The 26,417-nt window shown below is 42.0% G+C and overlaps 1 protein-coding gene across 2 annotated transcripts in view; it reads left to right on the top strand.

Moving 5' to 3' along the window:
- Positions 1–11,343: 11,343 nt before the first annotated feature.
- The window catches only part of ZMYND11 (zinc finger MYND-type containing 11), a 572,905-nt gene continuing 557,831 nt past the window's right edge, over positions 11,344–26,417 (top strand). Inside the window, exon 1 of one of the 2 annotated variants that reach the window (XM_069211170.1) lies at positions 11,344–11,620. The gene's annotated coding sequence lies outside the window, so the exon portion shown is untranslated. The remainder of the gene's footprint in view (positions 11,621–26,417) is intronic. The other variant, XM_069211171.1, reaches the window with a different exon arrangement.

The raw sequence follows: 26,417 nt of genomic DNA on the forward strand, positions 1-26,417 counted from the left end.
ACAAGGAAAATGAAGGAAAGGTTAACACATTTTCTACTTTGGGAAACACTTTGCATTTCTGAACAATGCTTCTTAGGTTATCACTATATGCTATACCCTTTAAAGATGGTTCTCTTTATTCCCACCTAGTGAAGATGTTGTAGGGCACCATCATCTGTGTGTGTAAGGTCTGTCCCATGGTCCGAATGGGCGGGCACCTGTTACACTGCTTTTTGCCCCCGCCTGGCGCTCAACTGGCCGGGCTTTAGACCAAATGTCCCCATGCGCCTCTCATCCACACCCTCTGCACTGCTTATCTGTCCATAGGTTTAGAGAATGTTCCTTCACCCTATTTCATGCTTAGTCCTGATGATAACATATGAGAGACTTTCAGTCAAAGATGACTATAAGCTTTGCTGTATAAAGGGGCATATATTTGATTTCCAAAGTGCAGAGTTTTTGCTTTACCTGGTCATATGAATTCCTTTGTTGTTGCACCAGCCTGCTGTAGTCAGATCAGAATCTTACAGGAGTCCTAAACAACCACACTTGCATCTCGCGCCATTCTGATGATGATGTTCCTATTGAAATAACTCAACTGTCTAACAAAAATGGGCCTGGGATGGTGCCCCAGATGAAGGCCACTGATTCTTGAGTACATTTCACAGGTCCACAGGGGTGTGGAATTTTTTTAATAATCCACTTGTCCAAGGGACCAGATGCTACAGAAATCTGCTTGTCTTCTAGAGAAATCAACTTGTCCCACCTGCTCTGAAAATCAGTTATGTGGGTTGGGATACAAACATTGAACTATTTTTGTTTACTCCTGGTGAAACTGACCAAAATGATTTGCAACAATGCAAGGGTAAAATACAATTTTCTACTGGAAAAGTAGCATTACTGTTATTCACCCAACAAGTAGTGAGACAACATTTAAAATGGTTGAATATTTAACTTGAGGTGCTGTCCTTGGCCACCTCCTAAAGCAAAGTGCAGCTCCTTGCAGGGGAAGGAGCTGCAGAAAGAATCATTATATTGAGAATGACTGTCAATCAGTTATGACAGATAGGGCATCATATAGCTTTTCACAAGCTGTTTCAGTACTAAAATGCAAAACAAGAAAATCAGAGGAATGTTCGAAAACTGTGCGTCCAGTAGCTCTTGAGGGTGCAAACGCTTGAAATGACATTTTCTTTGAAATAAGCCAAGCTTCTACCATGGATGTAAATGATTTTAACTGACAAAACAAAGTGCTTTTTCAGATGAAGAATAGAAATCATATTCTAGGCACCACCAACATTCTTAAATGTATTCCATTGGACTGTGAACTGATAAGGTTGCGGTGTTAGTCTTAAATCAAGTTCACATCTCAATCTATGCTTGGCACGCTCCGATTAGGTCTGTATTTTCTTTAATGACCTATTCAAAGAGCAATGGGCAGTTCCTACAAGCTGCCTGTCTACTCTAGTAGCACCTTCTTTGAAAAAAAAAACAAGGTTTTGATTGATCTGAGCCTTCTCAAGTAAAATCCATTTCACTTTTGCATGAGGCAGCTAAAATCATTGTATTCTGTGTTCATTCATAATAGCCAGCTAGACTACGTTTGTGCTGTTTTTTTACTCGCAAACACAACACTGGATTTTTTCTTGAGATGGTTTTGGATAGCCTTCATTTATTGGCAGCTGCTTCCGTGCCCCATCTCTTCTAGGTCGGTCAAGGGCTTTTGATAGTGCCAAAAACCCCACTGTTAGACATGATCTCTAAAAGATTGCATGTAGAGGCACTTCTTTCCAGTGGGTGCATTTTCACTTGTTCCAACAAGTTAAAATGCTTTACATTAATTTTTATCAGCTATGTACGTACCTTGAGTTGTGGTGTTGTTTGGTCTTCTGCACTGTCACCAAGTCCGTTAATCACCTATATTCACCTACATTGAAACTCTAGGGCACCTCATCCAGTTTCATGGTTTCTATTTTCACATTTATGGTGGTACCATTAACAGCCCTTTTTTAGACAATTTATGATGAAGATTGTTGTTGGATGGGTAAACATTGGCTGAGATTGAATCCCTTTAGTATTCCAGATGTAATGATGTGTTCCCAAAAGAGTGAGGGCCCTAAGGCCGTAAAATCAGACACGAATTTGAGCATCACGACTGAGGCAGATCTCCATCCAACATCTCAGCACTCTCCTTAACCTGATTATCTCATCTAAAGATGTTGGCAGTATTCTTATGTATTCCCTTTTTGAGGGCAGGAATTCTGCAGCTACTGCAAACACATAAGGAAGTCATTGGAAAGTCTTGCTTCTAGATTTGGAGGTATGTTTGTAATTTTCACAGGTGATCAGCAATAAATTATATTTATGAGTTGTGATTTGTTGGAGAATGATCTTCAATACGATTATGTATATATAAGTTCTTGTAAGAGATTATTTTAGTAAAGTGTAATTATCCTAAATAATGGACTTCATCTTGGCCTGAAAAAAGCTTATGTTTGTATTTTAGGTGCCAAAGAACTCTGCAGCTCAAACTGGTGGGCACTTATAAATTTGCACTACCAAAGCATATTCTGCGCAAGCTTCGTTAGTTTGCCTTTGGCATTTGCATTCATTTCATTGTACTGTAGAATATGGATTTATCTCTCGAAAACCACAAAGGTTGTACCACCAGTCTTGTCTTGCACTTAGCTAACCAGGGTTTACTTTCGTTCAGTGCTGGAATGACGAGGGATCTAGCAGGATCCTGGTTTCTGCAGCTATTGAACTGGATCGAGGATCTGTCTGGCCTTACTGAAATACACAGAATTTGTCTAGGTGTAATAAGTCAACACCTGCACTCTATTCAGCAGCACCTGTATCAGCTTTCTATTCGGAGAAGCAACATGCACGCGGCAAGGGGGCTTTCCTAATTTAGATTCCAGCTGTATCTACTTTGTTCAATCCCTCTGTATGAAAGATATACATGTACTGTAAGATTGTCAGATGTATTGGTTTGTACAAGTATTTACGCAAACAACAATTTAAATACTACTTGTTACTTTTCTATAAATCTTTATAGCGCTACAAATCCCAATTTAGGGTGGGAGTGTGCTTTACATCCCACACAAACATTATACATGGAAAATAATCACACTTGTGTGTAAATCAATGTACATACCCTCCTTGTCTTATGTAACTTTGATACACATGAATGTATGTTATATGAGACAATAAGAGTTTCAAGGTTTAGGAGTCACAAGTTGCCTTTACAGGTAGAAATTTTATGTAAAGAGTGCATTGCCGACAGAATCACAAAATCAGAATTTAAACTGTACCAGTGTTTGAGGTTTTCTGTGCTAATAGGACTTTATTACTACCTAAACCATTTTAGTAGCCCTATAAAAACACAATATTAAGAAAAACTATAATGTTCTAAACCCATACCTTGGAGTTTGCAGGCAGGTCCTTGATGCCGGTTCATAGCTCACTGTGCAATATTAAAAGGACTGTATATGAACAGTAAGTAATAAAAGGATCTCTATGTCAAAAGCAGTAATCCATTTACATATCCACATACAAAAATGTCACCTGCAAAGTGTTTGTCAGGAAACATATTAACCCTCGGTGCTACCTTATGTGCTAATGGTGTGACTAGAAAAAACACAAATTTCTACAGCAAGTGCATTAGCCATCAGAGTTGTCTTGCTATTATTATTATTCCCAAAGATTTACTGGACACTCAAAGCTATCTGAAGGAGGTGACATTAGTCATTTTAAAACTCAGCATTTGCAACCAGTTTAGCTAGAATATATTTGTACATGTCACAATTCTCCTCCTTGCCAATTTCTTTGTGGCAGAGTTCTTAAAAAATAAATGTATAAGTTGACTGAGACTACTTTTTATGGCTTCATCCCCTTTTTGTTGCCACACTAATACCTGCTAGACTGACACAGAAACATATTCTGAAGTTGTAAACATACTCGGCATATTTATGGCTGGAAGGCATACCTTCTGCAAGCCTACCCTTCAGCAAATGTATCCTCCCCAAAAGTACACGCTGCTGCCTGATTGGTGGATGACACAAAGCAACTGCTATGACTGACTGAAAGGGCCTGCTAAAATGTTATAGTGCTTCATAGGCCATTTCAGTGTATGAAGCACTGTATATTTGTACGAAGTATTATATTATTATTTATTTATATAAATGCAACTATAATAAAGGAAATCTTGGAAATATTAAAGGGTCAAGTGCCACACAACCTTTCTTTGTTGTAAGCTACAGAATGGCCTGTGCATTAAATAATGAACTTAATTTGGCAATCTACAATGAAAGTCTTGAGACAGTATCCTGCTGTAAATCTCTTTCTGGTTTAGGGCTGTTTCCGTGCAAGTTTGAAAATGACTGATCCAAATAATTAGGTGCTGTAAAGAACGTGTCAGCTCAAAGAAAAATGCTTTGAAACATTTTTACTGTATTTACAGTCTGTCCCCCAACCACCTTATGAAAAAAATGTAAGCTCCTCAGAAAGACTTCTGTACAGCGATAATCTGGAGAAGCACTAAATGCTCCACAGCTCTGACCATGTTTATTTTAATGTGTTGTCTATTTATCCTCCGGACAAAACAGAAATGACATCTTCTAGCCCCTCAAGAGACCAACTTATCTTGGGTCATTGGGAAAAAGGAATTCCCCATCTCTGGCATAGCCGTCACTTCTACCCAATTTTCACAAGTGCCTAATGAAAAATCATTGTAAACCAATTATTAGTTGTTGGCTCAGGGTATCAGAGGTGTTTGGATAAACTACAAACATTATAGGTCTCTGTGGTCTGAGGAGTGACATTCAGAATCGTTTAGGGAGCCAAGGTGTTACTGGAACATAACTGAGATGGGTCAGATTTTTAACCACATCTTGGGGGCTGACCTACTCTAGTTACTGAAAAATGAGTACTAGGTACACCCCTTCAGCGCATGCTTCTTAAGGTAGCAAGGCGAGCAGGCCCAGGCTTCTCAGACATCTAAATTGGGGGTGGGGGGGGGTGTAGACCAAAACTCAACAGTCAAACAAGAGAACTCAATAACGACTGTTAAATTTAATCCTCGTGAAAAATTAAAATTGCACCACCTACATAGTTCAATACAATTAGATGATTCAAGACAACATAGTTTCAAACAATGTGCTACAGGTAAGGCAATGGTGATCTATGAGGCAAATTACACATGCAGGCTCACAGTGGGACGTGTGAGTAGATTACTGTAGCTAAGACCCGCAGTCAGTCTTGAAATGGTATCTGGTCAATTTGTGTTTAGAAATTTGACACTCAGTCTCATATCAACCTCTGCATGCCACTGAGGCTGTATTCTTTTTTATAACAATCTTTTTTTGCAACTAATACAACAGAGAAGATGCACTGTGATGAGAACATTAGACATATTAGGACCAGGACTGTGCTATTTGTGTTGCTTACACCCAACAAATGTAAACTCACACCTCCTCTTAAAGTCTGCAGAGAGTTTGTGCAGACGGTGCTCTCCAAATGCAGGACCACAAGGCTTGAACCTATGGGGGGTGTCAAAAAGACCACCTCTGCTTTTGTTCCACTTCCCCCAAATCTTAGTGCACTTGTGAGGGCAGCCCCTTCCTTCGTAGATTGGCATTTTGGCGACCATGGCCCAGTCCATCACTGGAGCTGTACTGAGGTAGTATTTACCTTCACTGGTCCAGCAGAGCCCTGGTGCAAGGTCCTCCCTGAGTGCTATGTGTATGTTAGGCCCTGCATTCTCCCTCACCACAAAATCCAATAGATAAATCACAAATGTTCTACTACTCTATGCTCCCACAAGTGGTACTTCACTTGTGTGGCTAGATCTAGTGCCCACAACAGAAAATAGCTCAAAACGCATCATGCACCCAGCGCATTTTTCCAACGAAAACTGACCCTCTTTTTCTGATGTGGGTCGCTCTAGATTTTGGACCCTAGCTCAGCTGGAACCTTAGGAAACCTAGCCAACCTGTATTTTTTTTGTAAACTAGACACCTGGAGAAATCCAGACTGGACTGACTTGCATAGCTGTCACCAAGGTTTTTTTGCCCAGACACCATTGCAAACCTCAAACTCTGCCTAAAAAAACACACTTCCCACAAATTTCTGTGATGTAAGCTTCTGGTATCTGCAGGGAGCCACAAACTTCCTTACACCTGCCATTCCCTTATGTCTCCCTACAAAAAGATTTAATCAATTGTGTAGGTAGACCTAATGCCCACGACAGGAAAACGGCCAAAAATGCAATACGGACGCAGTGCATTTTTCCATCGAAAAATGACCTGCGAAAACGCAGGTGGGTAGCTCTGGATATTGGACCCTAGCTCAGCCGGAACCTAGTGAAAGCTAGCCAACCTGTACATTTTTAAAAGCTAAACACCTTGGGGAATCTAAGGTGAAATGACTTGTGTGGCTCCCCTTGGTGTTTTTTTTTACTCACAATGACCTGCAAACCTCAAACTTTGCCTAAAATCACATATTTTCCTTACATTTCTGTGATGGAAATTTCTGGAATCCACAAAATACCTACCACTCAGAATTGCCTCACCTGTGCTGATAAAAACTCTGGCACACTTATGTGGGTGGGCCTAGTGGTGCGAGGGGAATGGATCACACCAATGACAACGGGAGCCCTTGTGTGGAAACTCCTACTGACCTCGGATAGATCCGTGAGGTACCATACCCATTGGAAGACTCTGGAGGATGCTGTGTGGTAGGACATTTGTGGTTACCCACAGATTCCAGAAGTTTTCCTCACAGAAATGTGAGGAAAATATGTGTTTTTAGTCATTGTTTGAGGTTTGCAGGGCATTGTGGGTAAGAAACTTTTGTGGGTTGCATGCAAAACTCACCACATTCGACTCCTCTAGATGTCTGGTTTTCAGAAGTGTCTGGGTCTGGTAGGTTTTTCCAGGTGGCAGCCTACCCAAATCTAAAACGTGTAGCCAGCAGTTCACCATTGAAAGTAGGATGATATTGGGAGATAGCCAATATGTAAAATTGACACCCAAAAAGTCAGATTTCCTCTTGCTTGTCATTGGATAAGATGCTTTAGTCAGCAGGGGGAGCAGAAAGGCTGTTGCTCCTTCAGTTGGGGTGGGAGCACAATCATGCCCATGGTGGTAGGCATCATCTACCCCTTTATGTTTCTTAATTCCCTGCTGCCTAGTAGGCTACCTGTCCCTGTCCCCCCTGGGGGTGGATCAGAGGTAATTACCCTCATCTGTCCCCAGGAGTCAAAAAGACTGTTTACCCATCTATTTGGGGTGGGGGATTGCCATGTCCATGGTGGGCAGCCCATACCCCTCTTTTTAAAAAAAAGGCATTCTGCCTCCCCAACACCCCAGGGCAGATTGGTGTAATTACTCTGATCTGCCCGCCAAAGAGTGCAGAAAGCCTGTGTCCCCATTTATTTGTGGTGGGGGCATGGCCATGCCAATGGTGGGTAGCTCCCACCCCTCTATTAGTTTTTTTAATTATTCCTTGGTGTTTATTGGGCTGCCTTCCCCAACCCGGAGAGGGGGTTGGGCAAATAGGTGGTAATTACCCCATTTTTCCCCCATGGGGCAGAAGGACTAGTCCCATTTGTGGGGAGTGCATTGCTATGCCGATTCTGGACAGCCCTCACCCTTAGACTTTTCTTTTTAAAAAAAATAATCCCTGGTTGGGGGGGCAGATCAGGGGCTACTTCCTCATCTGCCCACCAGGGGGCATAGACTTCAATCCCAATTAATCTGGAGGTGGGTCATGGCCATGCCCATTGCAGGATGCCCCTACCCCTCTTTAAAAAAAAAAAAACTCTTCCCTGATGTCTAGAAGGCTTTCTGCCCCCCCTCCCTCCCCCAGGCATGTTGCAGGTAATAATCTGTGCTTATTTTTTGGGTGTGGGGGCAATGCCATGCCGATTCTAAGCAGCACCCACCCTACACTAACAAACTAATGGTCCCTGGTGCCTAGTGGGCTTTCTCCCCCACCCTCAGGGGCAGATTCGGGGCTATTGCCCCATCTACTCCCCAAGGGGCAGAAAGGCTGACTTTTAAAAGAAAAATATTCAGGGGGAAGAAAAGACCTTGCCCAAGGGGGCCATGCTCCCCCCTGGTCTCGTGGCAGATTCCTGCTTGGGGATAACCCTCCTATGGCGATCTCCAAGCAGTGATCCACTAGGGAAATGTACCTTTGGAAAGGGGAGATTCTCCCCTTTCTAACTGTACCTCTGCAATTGAAATCAGTGGTTGGGGGGATGAGATATGCCCCAAAGCACTGATGGAAAAGAAAGTAAATGACTGTATGGGCTTGTCAATTCAGGGAAAGGAAATTTTCAAAATTGGTTGCTGGGGATCCTCTTCTCCAAGAACCAAGGCTGAAAATATTAAAAGGAAATCCCTCTGCTGCCCGCACCAGAGGGATTTCCTGCTTGTATACAGAGATGGATTGGAGCAGTCCCGCGCAAACAAGTGGCTCAAAGTGCACAAGTTAACAAAAATCATACATAAAAAACACTGTCAGGGAAAAGGGTTCTCCACATTAGTACAAGTTTAAAACCCAAATACATCAATCAGCACCGCAAACAGACTAGTGAACCTTAATGAAGGTCCTTCCACTGAGCGCCAACAAGTACTGCTGCGTTTTGGTAACTTTTAATCTGTTTGAGCTAGAAAGAAAATGTTTTGTTAACATCTGTAAATTGTGCTGCAGCTAATAGATTAAGTGGCAAATCCATAATGATATGGAAAATGCTGCTGTGGCAGAACTCCACAATTACAGTGGCCCCGATTTACACCAGTAACAAGAATTTAAGAAATTAGCAGGCATATATTTATCCACTTCTGTAATGGGCTGTTCACAATAATATGTAACCTCATCGTCCCCAGTATTTCAGACTCAAGAAACTACAAGAACCCCATAAATACCCCTTGAACATCTCATCATTTACCTCTATCACTTTTACTGATAGACACCCTACTTTATTTGAATTAAACACCTTATTTTTGACATTTATGAGTACCTTCCAACAGTATCCTCCCACATACTAGTTTCTGTACTCTTAGAAACATCCCAAGTGCCTCTCTCACCTACATCACTATCTGAAAAGGGCTTGCTAGCCACAATATGAGAGACAGTGAAAGCTGGCAGAAGAAGAGACCCTCTGGGGCATATTTATAAGCCCCTTCGCATTGCGCTTGCGCCACACAATGTGGTTCAAGACTGATGCAAATGAAAACTGAGATTTATGAAGCCAGGCTTCATAAATCTTGAGTAATGTATTGCAGTGCAAATCTCTATGTTGCATTTCTCTGCACTGAGTCGTCGCTTACATGGGTGTTGCGTGGGTGTTCCCAATCAACACCCATGTATTTTGACGAGTTCCCACATTTACAAGAACAGGCAAACCTGGGATCTCAAAAAACATACACCTCCCCAGAAGAGGCGTAACAAGGAGAAATATGCATTCTACAGCACACACAGAAAGAGGAAAAGGGCTCTCAGGATTGTTTTGTGCAGGAAGGTGCTCCCTCCTTCACAAAAACAATCCTCCATGCAACGCAGGAACCCTGGCACCATGGTGCCAGGGTGCCTGCATTGGTGCTAGGCAGCCCATTGCGCGCCAGTACAGGGGAAAAGAGAGGAATGTGCCATATTGCCGTAAATACGGCGCATTCCTTTACAGCGCATTCCTTTCTTTACCCAGTGACGCACCGCAGCACGGTGACACAGTGAAGCAAGATGCCTTTGTGTGCTGCATTACTTTTTTCTTAAATTAAATATAGCCCTGTGTGTCAGCACCGCGACTTTCAGAGGAGGCACAAAAACTAAGAGGAGCTAGGTCAGAGTGGCAGGCAGACTATAATGGAAGACACACGAAGGATCCATGGTGGCACCTAGAGAAAAGACGTATTATAGACAAGGATGGCAGAGGGATCAAGAGTCCTGAGTGATCAGGAGTGCTGAGTTCTCAGGCAGCGTCACGACTGTATTGCTTCCACCTCCTGAAGGCGCAAACCCCATCAGCCCTCATCCATTGCTTCTGGAGTCCCTCAGTGCTCAGTGTTAAGCACAATGTTGTTGAGTATTTAAGTCCACCCACTGGAAGGTGTAGTGGAGATTTGTGGTTTGACCTTATTCTCTTATGCAGATGACACACAAATCATCTCCTTGTCGTTTGCACTGGGTCATGGACTGTTCGATCTTAACTTGGGCTTTTGTCAAATGGCCTCTTGGATGTACAATAACTCTCTCATGCGAAATGGTGATACACAAGAATCTCAACTCTGGGACCCCCAACATTTGCCGGAATCCCTAGGGACTCTCTTACTTGCCCCCCAAGGTTAAGAATTTGGGCTTTGTATTGGATGAGAATATCTTCATGTGGCCTCAGGGGTTAATGTTAACTTTGCCTGTTTGCTGTACACAAGTGGCTGAAAAAGATTATCGGGATGCTTCCCCAATCAGCCCAAAGGATAGTGATCCGAACTCTAATTTTGTCTAGACTGGACTATGGCAGCATCCTATATTTTATGAACAGATTAAGCATCCACCGACGCCTATAGATAGTGAGAACTCTGTTGCTAGACTTCCCTATTGGCCCCCGAAGCACCCTTCGGTCTTTCACCTTTCCCATGAGCTTCATTGGCTCGTGGTTACAAAGTGTATTCAATTGAAAGCTCTGTGCTATATCTTCAAAGCCGGAGCTGGCCTATTTTACACACTGTTTTATCAGCTCACACTTATGCTGAGATCACTGAACCTGGCCTTGTGCACTATGCCTAGGTTTAGCCTGGCTGGATTAAGAGGGCGCGCCTTGTCAGTTCCGGCTCCGAAACTGTGGAACTCCCTCCCAGAACCCCTGAGAAATTGCAATCCTTTACTTGTATTCCGTAAAGGCCTGGCTGTTTTCAGCTGTTAATCTGACATCTCTACGTTTGCTCAGCGCCGGGAAACCCTTCGTGGGTAGTGTGCGCTTTTTAAGATTATAATAATAATCCTTGCCTACTGAGAACCACTACGATATGGAAGACCCTCACTCCGTAGATGTTCCCTGCGCTGTTAGCCCTAGCTAACTGACGCACACCTGTATGAGCACCCCTGGGCCCTTTGGCCACAAGTGCTCAAGGGGCCAAATAAATCCATATCAGTAGCACAAAGCCAAAATCATGAAGGAGGCTACATATAGAGACCGTGCCCTCAGATTAGCTGTTCTAGACGTGCTTGCCAATGCCACCTTATCCGCAGACTGCAATAAATGTCATTCCTCCAATAAGAATTAGACAGTGCCAAAGGAATGCCGGAAGGAGCCACAGGAAGCGACGTGCTCGTGACGCAAAATTTAGCCGGGTGGTTCTCGTCGGCGGAAGTCTTCTCATCAGAGCTGCAGTGCACGGAGTTGAGGAATGGTGGGGCCCCAGGAAACTAACCACTCGTGACGCAGTGTACAGGCCGGGTGGTTCTCACCGGCGGAAGTCAACACACCGGAGTCGTTGTGCACGGGAAGGAGTGCTCTAGGGGGCCGCCGTGTTCTCACCAACAGCGGCCCCTTCGTATGGCCGGGTTACAGGCGTCTTCCAGCTGTCTCGGGTCAAGACACTGGTGAGAGGAACCGACTGAGTTGGGCGCGCAGCAGGTACATTTCTTTGCCAAGTGCACCTTTGCATTGTATTGCATTGTGATGTACTTGTATTTCTATAGTGATTCATGCCTCAGAGGCGACCTCGAAGCATCCCGAAGAGAGGAATCCTGTTCCCTTAAGCTATATGGGTAGCCGCGGATTCGCTTTGTAACCTCCTTTGCTGCAGGCCTGATCTGCAGGGTCTACAGTGATGTGCTGGAGTGCAATGGTAGCCCACCGCCTGTTCAGGGCAGAGCAACTATGTCAGTATCATGCCTGTCCCGCACAGCATTGGTCCACCCCCTGCATGTCATAGTCTCTGCAACTGGCCCCAGGCCTGAAGCGATGCCAAGACAAGCATTTGTCCCTTACGTTTTCTCAGTTTGAAAACACTTGCTACTTTTGTATTGCTTAAATCAACTCATTTAATAGGATTTCACCTTTATGGCAACATTCTCCAGCTAGCATCTACCCTTTGTTGGTCTGTATTTTAATCAATCCAGTAGGCCAAAGAGGCATTTTAAGTACCATGTACAAGATGCTCAGCTGTTACATACGAGTATTCCAGAAGTGGAAGCCTAGTTTAAATGTCATCCAAAATGAAATTCATGAGAATCTTAGTACAATCGGGCCGGTTGAACGCCCTGTTAAGGGATGTATTTGGCATGGCACGGCTGCGACCCTGGCCGTATGTCAGACAAGCAGTGGCCACCCTTAACATTTGGAACAAGTCCAGCACCGAGGCTGGGTTTGCATAGCGCATGATGCGCACACATTTCAAATTTTGTTGCAGAGCATGACACTTGTGTCCCTGTGTAGAGCATACTTAAGCCTTGACTTGGTTACTCCTCTTTAAACGGGTTACCCAAGTATCAAAACAAACAGCAGATTTCCAAGTTACTGGAACATGATATTCAGGATGCTGATGTAGATTCACATAATTCATAACTGTGTCAGAACTCACATATTCAGTCACTAATCAACCCATAAATTCCTTTGACTTAAGCATCGCTGCAGAGATCTTAGTGTAACCGACATGTCACTTATGCCTTGAATGTACATGGCCTGTGAGAGATGACAGCTTTTGCTAGTCTGCCCTGCTGTATCAGTTCTGCTGGGAATAGACGATTACACTTGGTGTCTGAGGTGAAAGAGGGACGCTTGCTTTGTTACTCATGTTTACCTGTTCTTTAAGTACTCAAAACTTGCATTGCTCCTGCTTGGTTTGTATGTGTCCTGCGATGGGGAAAGTTTATTTTGTTAATGCTGTACCTTTCCTCTGAAGGAGAGAATCTTGCACTGTTTCAGCCCATTGTGTACCTGACCTATGAATAAGGGGTATTAAAAAACAAACCATATATTGAATGCAACGTTTTATGAACCATGGACTGTGTCACAATATTTGATGTGAGATACTGAGATCTGTAGTACCGAGGAAGGCACCTGCTTCCATAGGTCAAGATTTGAGTGCTGACACGTCTACAGAAAAGAGAGCGGTGCCTATTGCGTGAACACTATGTTTTTAAACTTATGGTAGGGAAATACAAGTGAAAACATTCCTAGCTCACTCACACACATGTTTAAGTTAGGTTTGACAGTCTGTCAAAGATACAACATAAATGTTGAATAACAGACAGAACCCCACCCAAAAAAGGGAACCCATAACCAAAACACAGTGCAACCACCAAACAGTAGCATTCTTGAATTCTTTCTGGTGCTAAATGTGGAACCAATTGATAAAGCATACCATGCTAGTAGGTGAGGATTCTTCATCCTATGTGAGTATATGAATGTACGATAATTCAGTAGGACTGTATCATATATCAAGTATATTTGACAGTCTTGTGAAATCCAAAATAAAATGAGTTCCTGTATTTCAGAATTGTTTTCTCATAGGGAATAAAGGTTAAACAGAATAAAATGTGAGAAGGCAAAAATGGCCTTTCAGGTAGAGATGAGAGAATCCCACTTCTTAAGGGCTAACAGTAACTATCCTCCTAATGGGCTAACATTAACACTCTTTGAAAAAACAAACAAGTATGTCGCTATTTACCGGAGCAATGCAAGCAGCAGCAGCTGAATGTATCTGAAGAGGCAATGAGGAAGGCAAAACAGTCATTCCACGCTGCTGAAGCGAAGGTTTCACAAGAACATGGGGTGTTCTTGGAAGGATCATAGTGGCTATCTTGAGAGATCTTTGAGAGCTTTGTTAATGGCAACTGTGAGATACTATGTTGTAGTCACTTCTTCTACATTCATACATCCACAAGAATCCAAAGGCCAACTCTAAAATGAAAAGTACTTAATTTCGGATTCTGGAGCGCTCTCAACAGCAACATAAGAGCTTTATTTGTCATCTCCATGCGTGGCAGCACTGTGTGTTGTTGAATGCCCTTGAAATTCGATCTCCTTTTAAAGTTCTGTTTGGCCTGCCCCTTTTTAGTGAATTGATTCTTACCCTATCCTTGATCCCACTTCTCCTGTGAATGTCCATCAGCCTGACATGCCAACTGATCATCTAGGCTCCAGGCTTTTCGTTTGTTCTTTTCTTATCCCTAGTTTTTTATTAGTTATTTATGAATTCGGTTTTGTGCCTAATACAGACTTGCAATTTATAAGTAACGAGTAACTCCTGGAATTGAAGCCTTATCCCCCACACCTGAGCTTAGGAGATTCTGAGACTATCTCTAGGATGCTCAAGTATCTTTGTTTTACTAGGAGATTGTGTTGCAGTACGATTGCAGTCGTTAGGTTTGAAAACGTATTTTTGAAACAAAAGTTTGGATCTCAGGAAACAAGACATAAGAGATCCTACATCTATTGAAATGAATTACAAGGATTTACAAGTTGTCCCTCCCAACAGATGTGGCCATCCTACGGGCTAATGATTTACAGGAGCATCTTTGCCTCTGCCACCTTAACCAATAACAAGAAGCAAACTTTGAAATGTATTTAATTCATGTGTAGTTAATACAAACCATTGCAAGGTCATTGCCTAATAAATTAATATCAATATGCCACATGTCTGTGCCAATTACATTTTAAACAAAAAACGGTTAATACACAGGTATAACTATGAAATAGCAGCTAGTTTAAGCTCAAAAACCAAATGTGAATCCCTGTGAATAGAAACAAACCAAGTCCCACAGATAATTTTACGGAACAGGGGAATGTTGTTTCAAGGATCACTCCTTCCCGAAAAGAACAGACAGACAGAATACCTGAGATCTGGACCAGTGTTGGTTTTGGGCTCCCTCTTTCTTTTTAGACCCCCTCACCTCTCAAGAGACTTTACTTAGGGACAGAAGCTCCCGGAATTGGGAGACCCGGGTTTGGTGCTTCAAGCAGAGATTCGTTTCTGTTCCTGTATTTTAGCGGTGATTGGGTGATGGAATGGGGAAAGGGTTGCAGTGGAGACTCGTCGGGTCTTTGCCCAGTCCTAAATCTCCACCTCTTACGTTCTGAAAAATGCTTGTAAAGTAATGGGTGTGTCTGCTATGTTTTCTGCTCTAAACTGGGCTCTGTTCTGTAGATAAGAAAGATGCCAAACTCTGCATTTCAGTGTGGAAGTTACACAGGATGTTTGCTATGTTTGATAAAAGGCATGCATAGTAAAAGGGACTCTATTTTGATTTAAATTCACCTCTTTGTTTTTATCCAGGTTACAGCAGAAGTGGCTGCTTTGTTGAAATGACTTTATTGTAGCATTTCTGTATTGCTTTCCTACTTATTGTCAAGGTTCAAATATTTATGTCTACCCAGACATGTGGTTGTTAAAGCTGTCTTTCCATTTGGCTCATTTAACATTTTGCCCTAGGTGAAATTCCTTTCTTTTAAATTCTGCATCTTTCAGTCGGTGAGGCAGAATTCACTTTCTGGTACAACAGTTCACATATAGGACCTTCACAGCAATATCTACAGGAGGGTCTTCTTCTAGAGAAGAAGGAAACTTTACAAGTGACCTGTCTCAAATCCTCACCTCACCATTGTGAATTCCAATGATGCTGTTCATATCTGATGTTTCCGTCCGCCATGTGATTCATCCTTCATTCTTTCAGGGGTGTGGAATTTATTAAAATATCTACTTGTCCAGGGGACAGGTTGCTTCTCAAATCTACTTGTCCTGTAAAAAGATCTACTTGTCCCTTTGGTGCCATGTAGTGTGGCGCCAAATTATGGCAGCGATCTCATAATGTAAGAGCTCTGATAATAGCCTCTCTGATTATGCCAGGGCTACTACCACAGTAGGGCTTGAATACTTGCAGTTTCAATCCCTACTGTAGCAATTTCCTTATTTTGCCACCTTTCTGCAGATCTGCATACTGGGGCTGGAGGAAGCAGTAAGCAATAGTTCCAGGGCTGGAATGCCTTTGAGAGTCTGCAAACCAACTAACCTGCATGTTGTAAAGATTTTCACCAGCTTCTCTCTAATATTTTCCCATAATAAGAAAGGTTGGACATTTACTCCTGACAATGGCAGAATTAGAACTTCTTCTAGGGTTGGGAAGAAAGTGGCTGGAGGGAAAATCAACTTGCAAATGCTCAATAGATTTTCACATGAGCAAATCTACACATGCATATTTACCCATGCTAAAATACAGTTCACAAATATTTTATAGGGGTACGACATATACCATGGGTGCACTTTTGTGACTTTCTTTAAGAATTTGGGGCCACATGTAGGTAGGTTCAGATAGTCGCAAATCCGAATGTAGGATGGTGTCCCTAACACCATCTGTGATTCGCAAGGGCTTCGCTAATGCCACCTCATGAATAATCATGAGGTGGGTCGTAATTTGCGACCCCCTTGCGAATGGCGGCCCTCACAGGGATGGTGGCCTGCTGGAGACAGCAGATCACCATGTCTGTGACTGCTTTTCAATAAAACAGTTTTTTTTTTTTGTAGTGCAGCCCGTTTTCCTTAAAGGAAAACGAGATGCATTACAAAAACGAAAAATTAAATGTTTTCGTTTCATTTTTTCAGAGCAGGCAGTGGTCCACATGACCACTGCCTGCTCTGATTTTTTTTTTTACAGTGACATTCACAATGGGGAAGGGGTCCCATGGGGACCCCTTCCCTTTTGCGAAAGTGTTAGCACCCATTTGAAATGGGTGCAAACTGCGATTGGTTTGGGCCCGCGTTCGCAAAACAATCCTACATTGCACTGCGAGTCGCAATTAGGAAGGGAACACCCCTTCCTAATTGCGAGTCGCAAACCCGTTTTGCGATTCTGTAACCAGGTTACCGAATCGCAAAACTGGGTTTGTGCATCGCAATGTGCTTTTTGCACGTCGCAAACAACGAAAGTCGCTGTTTGCGACATGCAAAAAGCTACCTGCATGTGGGTCTTGGTCCCTAATTAGGTCCGGTGTTAACAAAGGCATTTTGTTTTTATTAAACTTCTATTTCTCTCTCTTTCGACTGGCTTTACTGTGAGTGATCGCATTCTGCTCTTCCACAAGGAGCATATTGGCACACAAAGTAGTTTTGTTCAGTGTCAGGAACTACAGTGGCAATCAGTGACGTAACGAAATTGGAGGGTGCCCCTTTGCAAAGAACATGGAGGAGCCCCCTCTCCCGACTCACTCAGGGCAGGTGCTGTGCTGAAGGGGCCCCCTGGAGGGCAGCTGCAGGGCCTTTGTTATGCCACTGGTGGCAATGTGTGCTTTTAGAGTTCAAAAACGTTTTTGGTTTTTTTTGCCAGTGTTTGTTACAATGTTGAGGGCCTGGTAGCTCCCAAAACAATAAAGTGTTACAAAAGCCATGTCAAAACAAGACACGCATTGATGAAACTAAAAGACTTATAAAAATGTCAGATCAGTTGGCTTTGTCAGTGTTTGTTTATTTCCATGCTTCCCATAATCGTGTTGAAAATGGTCACACTGATTTTCCATTAGAAATATTTTTGGGAAATACTAGCATGCATCAAAACATTTTACTAAATGACACTTCATTTGCATCTAATCAGAGAGCATTCTGGGAGCATTATACTTAGCCTCATAGCCTAAACTTTTCAAACATGTGTATACACTTTATTTATTTTTTGTACTGGAACCAACGTCAGTAGTGAAGTGTGACCTTAAAACATTTATTTACAGCACTCACCCTAATAATGAAGACTTTCAAATAATGAACCATAAATACAAGTTCGAACAGCATTATCTTTTGGTAACACATTACCTCAACTGCAGAGAGTTCCACTCTCTGTAAACAGGCAGCCAAAGGGTTTGTGCTGCAGAGGGTTGGGCCTACTTGTCCCAAGGACAAAGTAAACATAAAAACTTGTTGCCCTTGACCCCAAACAAGATGTGTCGGGCAATAGGAATTCCACATCCCTGTTCTTTTGACATTTGCATTGGGGCACAGACCCTCTATCTTACCAAACCTGGCCTGTAATGGATATTGTCAATGAACATAAAGTAAACAAAACTGTCCATTGTTATACAGGATTTGGAGATCCTTGTAACCACAGACTCCTCTGAGTGCAGGCACGGGACTACTGTGGGCTATCATTGCCGTGTAAATCACTCACTGTTAATTGAGGTCTGCTGTGTTCTTCAAAATGGGTTTTGCCATCAGTGCACAACAAAATGGTTAAGATCTACAGGTAGAAATCCCTGCATTTTTTACTAGAAATTCTAGATTCCCTTAGTTGAGCATATTCGCGCTAAAATTATGTATTTTGGCCCTTGCAGGTGGGATTTGGTTGACAGTTAGCTCAGTTTGCTAACTTTTACAAGTGGGAGCTGAAAAAGAGAGTGGTGGCAATTCTATTCTGGTTTGTTGTGGACTTAAGTCTGACTCTTTTCAGTTACAGAATACCTTGTCCTTGCCTGTATGATTGGAAAAGAACTGTTCTCTAAGTAGATCTCTTTGTGGTGATATGAGATTTCTCCATGGCAGATATTCTCTAAGTCTTGCTCAAAATACCGGCCTGTTGTATGATTAAAGCTGCTTCGTGGAGACCTCTCCAATATTAGCTCTCAGACCTTTAGGAGATGGCAAGTCACACTGTTTCTTCTCTGTCAGGCGTGGATTTTCTCTTTTAACAGTTGAGTTTACGGTTTCACACCTGCCAATATTGCTGAGCATGATGATTAAACCCTTGAACAGTTTGAATTGTCACTGGAAAGCCAAGAAATGTACTCAGTGGCAAAAAATAGTACTGATAATGGACATAACTGAGTTCTTTAAGATGCAGACCTAAAACTTCTCTGAAGATATGTAAATCCACTCTGTTGATATTAGACCACATCCCATCCTGTGCCACTTACCTGTCGGGATTCGGTATCTATGTGGAGTCTTATGTGTCATATATAGTGGCAGATGGCACCTATACAATTTCAGTAAAAGGATGCATCTTTATGCAAGAATGATCTTGCCGAGCATTGTGTTGATAGAAGTTTCCAATTTATATTCTCTTGTTTAGCAAGCCCATTCATTTGCACCATGGCATCTGGTGACATTAAACATGAAAGACCATTTTTATTGCAATTGCTTTAGTCAGTTATGTGTGGGCTACAATCCTTCTTAAGAAGCAAAAACCTTATTTAGTAGGCGCATCATTGTTCTTTAGACTCATTCCACTCTGCAGTAGGCTTAATGTATACAATATGCTTTCCCTAGGGTTTTCAAATATTTATACACAGGCAGTGGGACTCTTTACCATTTGAGAGTTGAGTAAGTTTTTCTCTGGCTCACAGAGTGAGCTATCATAGCCTTCTGACAGGCTGTTAGCCACGTGTTGTAAACCTTTTGAATGGTTACAGTCACTATGTGGGTTTATTACCTCTCGTCTTCCGGTCAGTATTAAAACTCCCTCAGTCAGGGTTGACAAACCATTAATGTCTTTCCAGCAACATGTTCCTCTGGATATGATCTGCAGGTTGATCGCTTGGGTAGTTTTTGCCAGCACTATGCATTACCTCAAATGCTCTGTGGTTAGCAGTTTTCTGCTTCCACCCTCTCTATCTGGATATAGTGTATTTCTCTAGGGTCTACCCACAAACTTTAAGAAAGGAAATTGGAACTTAGCATCAAGTACATATCCCTCACGTTATTCTTGCATACTTTGTCCTAGAGGCCCATTGAGTTAGAGCATTAATTTGTGATTCATGCTCCCTGTTAGCGAGTTTTTAACTTGGGTATGGGCAAAGTGAAAATGAAGGAGAGTCTAGGAAAACCAATTGGTATGTTGATGACCAGAAAAAAAACAAAAAAACTTTATGCTGCCCATTTTTTTTTCCATTCTGGCAATATCTTCCCATTGATCTAAAGGAAGAAATACAATAACTATTATGGTGAGAAATGTTTATGTTGTGGCCTCCTTTTTAAAGAAGAAATAATACATACGGTTTAGTATTTGCAAAAAAAAACTGTACCACTTATTTGGGAATGGAATAGGTTAAAACTATTGGCAATCTAGTCAGTATAAAAGGGTACAGTGAAATAATTGATAGATTTCATCATGACATCGGGGGAAAGACTCGTAGATTATTAGAATGGTCTTACCCTTTTTTAAATCTGAAAATGTCTAAATTATTGTTATGAATTCCTAAAATTTAAATCTAGCTCAATGCATTTCATTAGTTGGTTCCAATGAGAAGATCGTTTGCATGTTAGAGGACTCTGACACTCAAACAGTTTTCTTCTTTGTCAGGATGAGAAATAGCCCATGTGAAGCACCTCATGTTCCATCTTACATTGATAAACACATAGTAGCAGTGGGATCCCGAGGAAGATTGAAAAAAGATGCAATCACAACCATGTATGGCATATTTAGTTTCCAGAAGAAAATGTGCATCTTGTAAGCATGGATAGTTGTGTTTCCATCCATCTTACATATATATCAACTTTATTAGATTTATAATCATGATCCCCTGACACACAAATGCCGACCCAACTAGAACTTTCCATTGAAACAAATTGATCTGCCTGATAGATTGAATATAAGCAAGAGCACATGATTCACAGGAGATCTGTTTGTCAACTTGCTAAATAATATCAAAACGCTTCTGAAACTTTACATTTAAACATGAAGATGTAATCATGTTAAACTGGGTTTTCCAGATTTTTATTATTCTTCGACCTAGCGCATGTAGAATTTTGCTTTTTTTTAGCGATGATAAAAAGCACGTGTACATCGACAATTAAGTATTCTGAGTAAATCTTAGGTGCAAAATTTGGTTTGGCTGCTAGCAGAATCTTATTCTAGATTCTGTGCAGTGAAATAAATGCATCACCAGCTGCTTGCAATCTGTGTTTGGAAGAACAATACAAAATAAAATGTTTGGCAGAAAATCTTAGCATAGTGTTCAGAAATTACGAACACATCATCCTCTCTTGCTATTATTTACCTAATTCTCAATTTTGACTGACTTTGAAAAATGTATTGCTGTAAAAGCTTTCTTTCTTGTTTTTAATAGAAAATCATTCTGTTACTTGCAAGAATATCAAATTCGGGTTTAAAAACACAAAATTATAATTCTAATTGTTTTTGAAGATAAACTCACTGCAATACTGTTCAGCGGAAGTGGATGTTTCTTTTCCTCTCTGAGAATTGTGTTTTTAGCATTTGATCCAACACTACGTCCCAAAAGTGGTTTGTAGAGTGAACAAAGTTCATTGTATAAATGCTGTACTTTTGCAAAAAGAGAAATACCAAAGTGTAGTGTTTCCCTTTTATTTAACCCAAAGAGGTGCCTTGTATTCTCATTTTAATTAATAATGGGGTTGAAGAATGTTGTGTTCTGTTTTTAAGAAGTTGTAACTTGTCAGACTGTTGACGACTAGTACCCTTTTTAGGGTCGAGCCTGCGAGTGTATGCGCTAGCGCATGTGTCTCACATGCGAGACACTGCTTTTAGGTAAAGGGCTTGAAGCACGCCTGTTGCCTACCATTTGTTTGTTCGCGTGGCACTCTTCTTTACAGCCTCGTAATTCGTCAAGGTATGCCTGGCATCATTTCCTTTCCTCCGTGTGTAGCACTAATTGATGTCCACCTAATTCGTGCACTTGGGCAGGACTGTTCAGGGGTTATGGTTTCCTTGGAGATTCACCTGAAGGAGAACTAGGATTATATGTAAGGAACCATTCCTCCTTTTGATTTTAGTGCTCCGTGGAAGTGCCTGTATTTTCTTGTTCTCTCACTCATATTCTGCCCATGCTCTTGTATTGCTCAACCCCCCCCCCTCCCCACCCCCGACCCAGGTCCTTTGTTGCTTCCCCAGACACTGGTGTTGCTTTTTTCCAAATGTATTTTTCACCTCCACCTTCTTTGATCATTCCATTGCTCTTCCATTTCCCGCTCAGCTTTTGTCTTTTGTTTCTTTTTCCAGCCCCTCGTGCACTTACGTTACTACCTGCCTTCCCTCACCTTTAATCCTCTGATGGTTGGAACTTTGAAAATGATTAAGTTAGTGCAAAGAAAGCTATAACGGTGAACAGGTGCTTGATAAGCACGTGTTGCTCATTGGTCGCTCAAATGGGGAATCTGTGTATAGTCCATCTCAGATTCCCACACCTGTGAAGAGTATAGTTTTACCTTGCAGCACGTTTTTGTGCACTGGTGTGCTAGCATAGTTTTAATTTATCACAAAGAAATCAAGCAAAAGATTGTCCTGCATATTCAAGAATGATTCAAACAAAATTTTAAATTAGAAAGGAACTGTCTCTGTGAACGGAACTGCAGATTTATATCATTCATATATTCCATTGAAAAATGTTTATCTGATAGAGACTTCTGGCTTCAGATTCCTTACCTTTAGAAATTGGTGGCGTCTGCTTGGAATCTGGAACTTTTGCAGAGCAATACCCTTGTATGCGCCATCAGGTGGCATTGCTCGGATTTGCACAGTGTAGTCGGCGTTGGAGCCATCTGTGATGCCATTGTCGCCTATAAAGGCACCAACCATGCGCACGTCCATCCGTTCTTTTCCTTCTGCACCAGTTAAATCGCAGATCTGGATTAGAGCTGCCCTCTGTCTTTTTTGACAGGCCTTGTTCAGCTTTTTTGTTGAGACTTTATTAGTCTGTGCGTACAGGTTGACTGGGCTCAAACCGTGTGACACCTGCCACCGCGCCATGTCAGTGACAGACCCCCCAACAGGTATGTCTCTTGTGCCTAGACCGATACTACGACTCAAAGTTGTGTTCGGATTGCCAGGCAATGGCTCCGAAAGCTTTGAGGGAACAGTCCCTGAAGCTGATGGCATACCGGCAGTCGACAGAAAAAAGTGCACTACACGCAGTTTGTAAGTGGTTACAGCATGTGTAGATCATTTAAAAAAGCATATTGATCTGAAAATCTTTTTTGTTCTCTGGTAAATGAACATTTTAAAGATGTAAAAATGTCTAAAAAATATTTGTAATATATTAAATCTCAAATTTGCAGAGTGCATTTGTGATTTAAAAAAAACAGTTTGTGTACTTATGCCACTGTTATGTTTCTCAATTCTTAGTTTTTCACTAATTTTTACAGAGAAGACCTAGTTTAAGCCTGAAATGCTGAGTGACCTAAGATTGTGGATGCAAGTTGTCAGACTCTACCAACTGATTACACTCTCTTGATATTAGCAAAACCCTTGTGAGGGCTTTTGTCTCTCATGGGACGATGCCTTAGGGAAAATTCCTTGCGAAGACCTGATGTGTGTCTCTACCTCCTTCCCATATGAACTAACAGACCAGTGTTCTAATGGACGGTGAAGTCTCAGTGAACATCTGGTCTGCACATCAGTGTCGTCTTATTCCTTAAATTCCTCAGTAATCCCGAATTTCAAATCTATTTGGTAGTGCCCTTCATGGTGGGCATTCTAACTATGGTATTGCTCCCTCATTTTTACTGTTGTTGTATGTGTATATGTTGTGATTCACAATCTTGCAGTGAGGCAACACTAATGCCCCGCAGTCTTGAATCCGGGGCAAAGGAATGTGAGTTAACAGGTTAGATGAGGGAGTGATGGGTGTATGCGGGAATGAATTGGATGCAAAGAGAGCATTTTTATGTGAGCAAGTATGCTTACTTATGGTTTTGGTGAACCTGTGGAGAATGTGAAGACACGGTGTGGGGTTTAAGGGAGTGTGGGTTGCTGTTAATGTAGCTATTGTGTAATAGGAGTATGTGTGAGAATATGGGGGGTGATCATCAGCTGTGTATTTTAGATGTGCTTCGTGAAAATTGCAATGTATAGTTGTGTGTTTGGAGTAAAATATGTGAGCTTGTGTGCAGTTTGTTTGACAGGATTTGTTAAGGGATAAGCAGTGTGGTGACTGTGTAGTGTATGATGCATTTGTATGAGGGTGATGAGAGTAGATTGGTATCCCAAGATCCATCTCCCAGTCCCTTGGGGTTGGGTGAGTGTTTGAGGTGTGAAGAGTGTTTTTCAGGCTGGTATGTGCTTAGTTGTGATGTGCGAGTGTGGGATTTTGCTATAGTGCGGGTTGGGTTCAAAAGTGTAGGAAATGTGACAATGCTTGGTGTGATTCACTTCTTTGTAGATGTGATGGAGAGTAGGCCCTCATGAGAGTGTGTGAAGTGTGATCTGGCTTTGCTGGCTATGATTAAAAGCCACCAGCAGTGCAATTTGTGAATTGTGCTGAATGTATGGAAATGGTTGTCCAAAACATGAATGGCGGGGCAAGAGTTTTGGGTGTATATTGAGTGGGATTTGATGAAGGTGTGAAACCTGAGACAATAGAACGTTGACTGTTTATGGAATATGATGACAAACAATGGTACTTTACAGGCAGCAGAAGGGCAAGATCTCTTCCTCTCTCAAACTACAGCCCAGCAGACATGCATGTCTGTAGACAAAAACGGAACTGATATATAACGTCTGCAATGCAAGATTCCCTCATACACAGAAAAGTAACTTCACAGGCAACAATAGCACATTTTTCACACAGCAGATGCACCACTGGCACAAAATGCTTTCAAATACAGAGAATAGTTAGAGCACGTGCACAGCCAGCAGTGCTCACTTCCTCTCACATACCATAGTCGTCATGCTCAACATGTGTACAAGTTTGTTGTATTGTTCTTTGCAACTAGTTTCTTTCACAAACAGAAAAGGTTAAAAGCACAGAGACGTGAATAAAGCAGAAAGATGAGAAGTACATTGTGATACTAGAAGAAGAAAAATGTGAAGCCTGAAGGAAAATGCAGTAATGACTATTTCTACACACGGTTTTAGACTTGAGCACAAACATGACCAGGAGAAAGGGGGGTAAAGGTAGGATTTCTTTTGTTACGATTTATATAAATGAATATGCCATTCTTAGCTATTTTTGATGCGGTTTGATAAAATAATCACATCTGGAGTTCTGAATTTATGCTCGAGGTGGCAGTTTGCACTATCTGGCTTCCTCTCAAAAATCTGGTGGATTGATACTTTAACCACCATTATTAAATATCCAGACTGTGGACCCTGCTTGCATACTGTACGTCCTCTGCAGCATGGTCATCATAAGGCCCCTCAAAAGGTTTACTAGGTATCAAATATACCTGTCTCTGAGGGCAATGGCAGCTTGAACCCCAGCAGTAGACCTGTAGACAATTGGCCTGTGTACAGCTTCATTGTAAAACTAGTCCCCTGCAGGATAGAGTACCTTTACCAAGACTGTGTTTGCGGAGAGGATGACACTGAGCTGGGAGACAGATCCACTATAAGGGAACAGAGTACAGGAGAACATTCCCCCTGTGTTACGTCTTGGGGGGCCAGGGGAGAAGGGCTTTAGCTTTATGTGGAGAGCAAGATCTGTTTGATTGGGCGGATGTTGATTGAGTTCACTTAATATGTGAGACTGTGGTCTAGAATGATGACAATGATAAGAGTGCTTTGGAGCAGTCTCTCAATTAAATGTCAAAAGGACTCTCAGACAAGGAAGCAAGACGCTTTGTGGAAAGCTGAATGACTTGAAAGTGAAAGAAAAGCAGAAGTCCCAACAATGGATGCAAGAAGCACTCAGTTTCCACTTAGGAGGTCCCTGCAGCCTTAATGGACTATGAGGTACACCCAGGCAGAGGAAGTCAGGTAGAAAATCATAGAAATTGACATTCCCATCAATACTGTTCTCCATCTGCTTCGAAAACTTCAGCGAAAGCAGTAGCCCCAATATACTCGCTGTTGTGAACAGGCTTGGCATCAAACCACCATCATTTACACATGACATTGAAGTACTCCTGACTGACGTTGGCCTCACATTTGCTGCCAATCTGCTCAACGTCATTATCACTGTCTGAACATTCCCCAAATTCACACAAGTTGGCATCAAGGGTTTCAACATCAAGCCTATCTTCTGATGTGACATACCCTCTTAAACAGAGATTACGTTTGTCACTCTCCTCTAGCAAATCACTGCAATCTCGAGGTTCACCTCGATTTGTCAATCCATGGGAGGATGGGTTGCAAACACCTTTACAGCCTCTTTACCTGCCTCTGCCATTTAAAATAGTTTCTATGCGAACTTACTGTCTCCCATAAAGAAGAGGGCAGAGCCTCTAGTTTTTAGATGTTCTTCCTCAGTCGTGTACTTTTCCATCAAGAGATCTCCATCCACCATGCATGCCATGGAAGCGTAGATGTTACCTCTTATTAAGGACATCTCATTCAGATGATTGGGGCACTGAGCCATCTTACAAAGCTGACATGCAGATGGGCTCTCCCTCGAGATTCCCCTTGGTAAATTATATTACCACCTTTCATGTTTTGGCATAAGTTGCATTGAAGTTTGGCTACACCCAAATTCTTCAAAACTTATGAGCAACTAGGAACCTTACTTTTTGAAATCAGACCTTAAGTCAGATTTTTCATCG

The sequence above is a fragment of the Pleurodeles waltl genome, chromosome 10 (genome assembly GCF_031143425.1).
Source record: "Pleurodeles waltl isolate 20211129_DDA chromosome 10, aPleWal1.hap1.20221129, whole genome shotgun sequence".
NCBI lineage: Eukaryota > Metazoa > Chordata > Amphibia > Caudata > Salamandridae > Pleurodeles > Pleurodeles waltl.